General features: G+C 35.5%; 1 long non-coding RNA gene across 2 annotated transcripts; it reads left to right on the forward strand.

Annotated features, from left to right (window-relative positions):
• Window positions 1-332: 332 nt before the first annotated feature.
• LOC307009519 lies at window positions 333-5,452 on the forward strand. Of its 2 annotated transcripts, XR_013800054.1 has the most exons (7): window positions 333-569; window positions 2,032-2,058; window positions 2,408-2,477; window positions 2,743-2,929; window positions 3,046-3,215; window positions 4,709-4,809; window positions 5,132-5,452. It is a non-coding gene; the product is annotated as an uncharacterized lncRNA (long non-coding RNA). The 2 variants fall into 2 exon arrangements; XR_013800055.1 differs by having other exon boundaries at window positions 342-569; window positions 2,743-3,215.
• The last annotated feature ends 1,196 nt before the right edge of the window (window positions 5,453-6,648 follow it).

Consider the following 6,648-nt stretch of genomic DNA (forward strand, 5'->3'; position numbering starts at 1 on the left):
ATTCATCAAAGAATTTGGAAAAAAAATTGTACACAACTGTTTTCAACATTTAAAATAATAATGAATGTTTTTTGAGCATTCATCAGCATATTATAATGATTTCTGAATCATGTGACATTGAAGTGACTGATGCTTTTTTTATTTATTGTTTTTTTTTTATAAAATAAATGCAGTCTTGGTGAGCAGAAAAGACTTATTTTAAAAACATAAAAAAATGTATCGATCTAAAACTTTTGACCTGTAAAATATATAAAACTGTATATATATAAATATATTAAGAAAATATTATTATGAAAATTATTATTTTCTTCATAATAATAACAATAGCATAAGCATGATCATTCATAAACTGGGGGTGGCACGGTGGCATCGTGGCGCCGCGTGGCGCACTGACTAAAACAGTTTGCGACCATAGTTTGCGACCATTTTGCGACAACCGTTAGAGGAAAAAACCAAAGAAGAAGAATCGCCACGATATACGCCAACACCGCAACGTCACCTGAAAGGTATCAAGCGAGGCTGCAGACACGGTGATATCCAGAGACTCTGCTTTTATTGAACAAAATCAGGTAGGTACAAAAAAAAACATTAATTTGATATGTTATTCAGTTGACATCAGATGAAGTGAATTAAGTCACGCCTCTTAATACCTTGAAATACTTCTTAAAACGTAGGCATTTTGCGCGGGGTCGACAAACGCGCCGGCGTTGCATAAGTTACAGACTTAAGAAATGTGAGAAAAAATTACAAATTTATCGAAACAAAACTTTGTGCTTAAACATAATTCTGACCCTCCGTTAACTTTTTTTCTGGAGCACGTGTCTAATCTTAAACAAAACTCAGCAAACAGAGGCATATATCTTTATAATATAAGTGTCTATTTTTAAATGATCGAATTCAAAACTAATATAAATATTTTCTGTTTATGTAATCTGTATAAAAAGAGAGATGTCTGTCGTTCTCTCATCTGCTAACGTTAATTGTAGGCCTAACGTTAATATGTGAACACGTGAAGAGCACGCGCTTTTCAAGCAAATGTTCTGAGGCAATCCATGAAAACCTGTCAATGTCCACATCAGCTCGATAAAACATATCAAATTTAATCAGATTTATGTACTTTATGTCGTCTTGTGACGATATAAGAATGTTAATCTTGGAAAAATCGACCTCAGAAGTGGATTATTTTCACTTCGAGGAGAATTGGATCCAGCTGTGAATAGTAAGTTATTCTTATGTATGTGCTAAATTGTTCTAATCGCTATATGAAATAATGTCTGAAAAACAGCAAAATTAGTGTTTAAATATTTAAATGTCGTGATTTTATATGTATTTGTAAGCAACGTATAACTGCAAATTAAAATGTAACGTTATATGCTCTAAAAAAAAAATTATAATCTATCCAAAACTAGTAAACGAAAATTGTCTAACGTTAAACATATTTGTCAAAAATAGACAAATAGTTTTGGATAGATCATACATTTTTTTACTGTAAACTAGACTAAATATATAGTATTTTGTCAAAAATAAAGTAGGTAACTTTATGTTGAATTATCAACTGATGTTAGTGTTTGTTCCAATTCAAATCCTTTGAAATATGTATGATGATAAAACGTATATTTTTACAAAGAAAGATTACGCTTGAACTATTGTTAAAATTTTAATTTTTTTGACTTATATGTGAAAACTTTAATAAAATGGCAAAACATTTATATTATAAACAAAATCTTGCCCATTAAATTATTTTTTTATTGTGTTTTATTAGTGACGAATTTGGGGAGAGAATAAATATTCCCAAAGTTTCTGAAAATACAGTATGAGAATTAACTGTGTCCTCTTAGCTAAGATGTGCTGAAATACTCTTAGAAAAAGTCTTAAATGTTGGACTGATATGCCCATTAATTTTAAGAGTTTATCCTAAATTGGCACATTTTTAGTCATAAGATATTTTTTTTAATACGGCCCCTGATCTGTATATTTCTGTATATAAAATAGTTGTAGAATTTGAAATATTCTTCTTTATCTCTTTTTTAGGTTGAAGCAATAAAGACAGAAAAAGAGGTAAGTTTATGTTGAAGCAGAAAACCTTTATCGTATGTTGTTCCTCAAACTAAATCAATTGTACTAGGAACTAGTTTGGTTTGAGCACAAACTAGGGCTGCTCGATTATGTAAAAAATCAATAACAATTATTTTGGTCAGTATTGAAACCACTATTATGAATCTCAAATACATTAAGGCCCAGTTCCAGGAATACACTAATGTTGTTGGTAGTACCAGTTTGCAACAATTATTAGTTAACCCTAAGTTGTTAACACTCCGGAATAGGGATGGGACAATTACCGTTTTCACTATAAACCACATTAAAATGTATTGACTGTTAGTAATATTGTTTAAAATTCAATTATCAGAGCCACGGGTCCAGGCAGAGCCACCAGATGGGACACAAGCAGTCCAGGCACAGCGATTTGTCTAAAGAAGGTATTCCTCCGAATGCAATTCACCGTGGCAAGAGTGTAAATGTTCTAAAGTAGCAGCCATGTCATAGTGCATATTTTTAACAACTGGTTTTAAGATTCTTAGCTTCATGGTTGACCTTAATTTATTCTCTATCAAGTATCATCATGGCTAAAAGTATATTGGTCTTTTTGCACTGACTGCTGAGTACAGCAGAGGCACACAACTTGCTACAAGAGCAATGTTCATATTACGAACAATAATGTAATAGACACATTTCGTCTTTCAGATTATGACACGCCCATCCAAAGATCCTCTGGGAGGTCTTTCTCAGAGCAATCCTCTGCACATGAAGCCAGTACAGGGCCTTGTAGTGACCTACGATTTCCAATGTTCATGGCAAGAAAGTACTGAAGTGTTAGAGCTGGTATCAAAAACTATAAAAATGAATTGAACAGGACATACAGCATTAGCAGGTCTAACTTTGAACATCTGTTTAAGGATAACACTAGCATAATTTTCTAATTGGCTTCTTGTCAGCAGTTTAAACCGACATGTAGACTTTTACATATGTGGTACTTTTTGTTTTCAGAATTTCAAAAAAAAGTTTTGACAAAGCTAGTTGACATCCACCTCGAGGTGAGAAGGCTGGGGAGAAGCGAGCCTCCCCTGTCGTCTGCCCACATCGAGCAGCTAGAAACGATGGACGAGTTTAAAAGAGAGGAGGAACGCCTCAAAGATAAAGATGCCTTTGACTCCCTGGTATGCACAATCTAGAAGTGATATAATTTTATGCACCATTTAATTTATAAATATTATTCTGTGGTATATAAGTCAGAACTTGTTATAGGTTATTATTTTTCTAACATGTCAGGAATGTTACACCCTCTCTTTAAAGGAACACTCCGACTTTTTGGGACTTTAGCTTATTCACCTTATCCCCCAGAGTTAGATAAGTCCATACATACCTTTTTCATCTCCGTGCGTGCTATAAGTCTGTTTGACGCACCCACCGCTAGCCTAGCTTAGCACAAAGACTGGATGTAAATGGTTGCAGCTAGCATACTAATCCAAATAAGTGACAAAATAACTCTTTCCTATTTACATGTTGTGATTTGTATAGTCACAGAGTGTACAAAAAACAAAGTCATATGAGACACAGACATATTTTAACCGTATAAATACTGGGAACTATATTCTCTGAAGGCGAAGCACTGCTACTTGGGCGGAGTGATAACCGCAGCGCACCTGAGACGCGCTCTGAACGAACTCTGCTCCTCACCACGGCGCGTCTCAGGTGCTGTGGTTATCACTCCGCCCAAGTAGCAGTGCTTCGCCTTCAGAGAATATAGTTCCCAGTATTTATACGGTTAAAATATGTCTGTGTCTCATGTGACTTTGTTTTTCAAATCACAACATGTAAATAGGAAAGAGTTATTTTGTCACTTATTTGGATTAGTATGCTAGCTGCAACCATTACCATCCAGTCTTTGTGCCAAGCTAGGCTAGCGGTGGGTGCGTCAAACAGACTTATAGCACGCACGGAGATGAAAAAGGTATGTATGGACTTATCTAACTCTGGGGGATAAGTTGAATAGGCTAATGTCCCACAAAGTCGGAGTGTTCCTTTAAAGGTGCTTCAACTCAGCAGAATTGGAGGGAGAGATCTGAGAGATGGAATACATAAAATTTTAGACAGGTATTTTTAACAAGATCCCTACATATAGGAACATGTTACACGCAGAACACAAAACGCGTTACATTTATTGTCACAGTTTGCTGGTCGACGGAGGATGTGACGCATCTTAACCAACTTATACTATACACTTTATTCACTAGACCACTGTCCGAAACAAGAAAGCTGTGGAAAAATAGAAAAAGCTCCAGAAAACTGCATTGACTGCCATTTTCATATTTCATAAAAAAAAGTTAAACAAATGTAAGTTGCCTCTGTCATCCGCCCATATAGTGCAGCTGGAGACAATGGAGGAGATTAAATGCTTATTAATTATCTGAAATGCAATCATGAGTCCTCAAAGAAACTTGATGTGTAAGGTATAAAGAGGAGGGGATTTCACAAGTGCAAGGACAGGAAAGTATGTCATTGGAGCTATAAAATGGTCAACTCTGTTGTTTTCTGGAATCGATTAAACAGAACCACATTTCTTTAGTCTACTCTTGGCACTCACCCATGCTACAGTTCCTGTAGATTACCACACACGTGTCATTTCTAAATAGTGAATTTGTTTCCTCAGGCTCTTCACCAACCGGCTAATGTCGAGTTTTAACATGAAGGGGAAGGGGAAGAAGCAAAAACTGCCTCTAGAATCAACCAAAACATTTGAAGCAATTAAAGGTACACATCAGTTTCCCACGTCATTTAAGTTTAACACTAACTCACTTGTTTTCACTACCTCAACATATTCTAGTGTCAGTGTTAGCGAAAATATTGCAGAACCAATCTTCAGTCAGGTGTATGCTGCCATATACCACACCAGTCACCATGGGTCTGTGCAGTATTGCCACTTAGTTGATATTTGACAGGAGGAATAAGGAACTTCTCAGCTGGTTGTTTTCACATAAAAAATATTGTATGTGAAGTCATTGCAATGTAACACTGGTTTTCTATATATATATAAAAATGTATATATTTTTTTGTTTTTGTTCAACTCTTGCAGTGGCTGTCTTGAAATGGGATGCAAATGCGACTGAGGCTACAATCAAGCTCCATGCCGCAGACCACCTAAAGCATGCGCCAGGGAGGGGGAGGGCACACAGGGGTTTAAATATTCTATAATTTAGGGGATATTATTATAATTGTTTTGTTCACTTGCCGTTTAAATAATTAAATTAATTGTATTTATTTATCAGCCTGTTCAGCGCTGAGAAGAATGGGAGGGGGAGGGCATACAGGGGTGGTGAAATTTTGTGTAGTTAAGGGAAAATTCTATATATTTTTGTTCACTTGCTTTGTTCATTGTTTCAAATTTGTTTTAGTAATCAGCCTGTTCAGATTTTTTTTTTTAAATCATTAAAGATGTAAAAAAATAAAATATTGGCATTTCAAACTATTTATTTATATTTTTGTCCTTTTTAATAGATCAGATGTCATTTATTTCCAATAAGGATACTAAAATGTATTTGCATATCAGGGGCGGGGATAGGTCATTTATTTACAATTTTAAAGCAGTAGTGCACACTGCTTTCACTATGACTCGAGTGAGTTTTATTGTATACCATGTGGTCATCCAACCTTGTAAACTGATGAAGGTCTGATGACCAAAACATGGTTTAATAAAGATAATAGGAGTAGAGGATAAGACAGGCCTCATTAACAATTAAAATAATACAGTTGATTTGTGACATCTGAAATCAAGAAATGTGTCAATTGTGTGAATGCCCTCAAGACATTTGTAGGTGACATTGAAATGACTTTTTTATTTAGAACCCTGTCAAGATGTTGGACGTCAATAATGATAATTTAAAAAGTTCAATGTGTACGTCAATAGTGAACGTTAAAAAGACGTTGCAAAAACGTTCATTCTGGCTCCTCAGTGGACGTCTTCTGAACGTTTACTTTTTATGTCATTTGGACGTCCATAGTTAACGTTGAAAAGACGTCTAAAAAAGACGTTCGTTCTGGCTCTTCAGTGGACGTCTTTTGAACGTTTACGTTTTATGTCACTTGGACGTAAACAGTGAACGTCAAAAAGACGTCTAAAAAAGACGTTGCAAAAACTTTCATTCTGGCTCATCAGTGGACGTCTTCTGAACGTTCACTTTTTATGTCACTTGGACGTCCATAGTTAACGTTCAAAAGACGTCTAGAAAAGACGTTCAAGCTGACTCTTCATTGGACGTCTTTTGAACGTTCACTTTTTATGTCACTTGGACGTCAACATTGAACGTCAAAGAGACGTCTAAAAAAGACGTTGCAAAAACTTTCATTCTGGCTACTCAGTGGACGTCTTCTGAACGTTCGACAAAGACGTTGTAATGACGTCGTTTGGACGTGTCTGTGCTCAGTGGGTATCTATGAGTGGATGTTATGGTTCCCTCATCAAGCCATATAAAAAGACACAATTACGGTACATGCATTCATAAAGTACAATAAACACTTGTAAATTTTGTATTCATGTTATGCAACTGGAATGATCCTGTTTCAATGCGATCAAACCATTGACCACCATGGAAA

The sequence above is a fragment of the Phoxinus phoxinus genome, assembly GCF_949152265.1.
Source record: "Phoxinus phoxinus genome assembly, chromosome: 13".
NCBI classification, from domain to species: domain Eukaryota; kingdom Metazoa; phylum Chordata; class Actinopteri; order Cypriniformes; family Leuciscidae; genus Phoxinus; species Phoxinus phoxinus.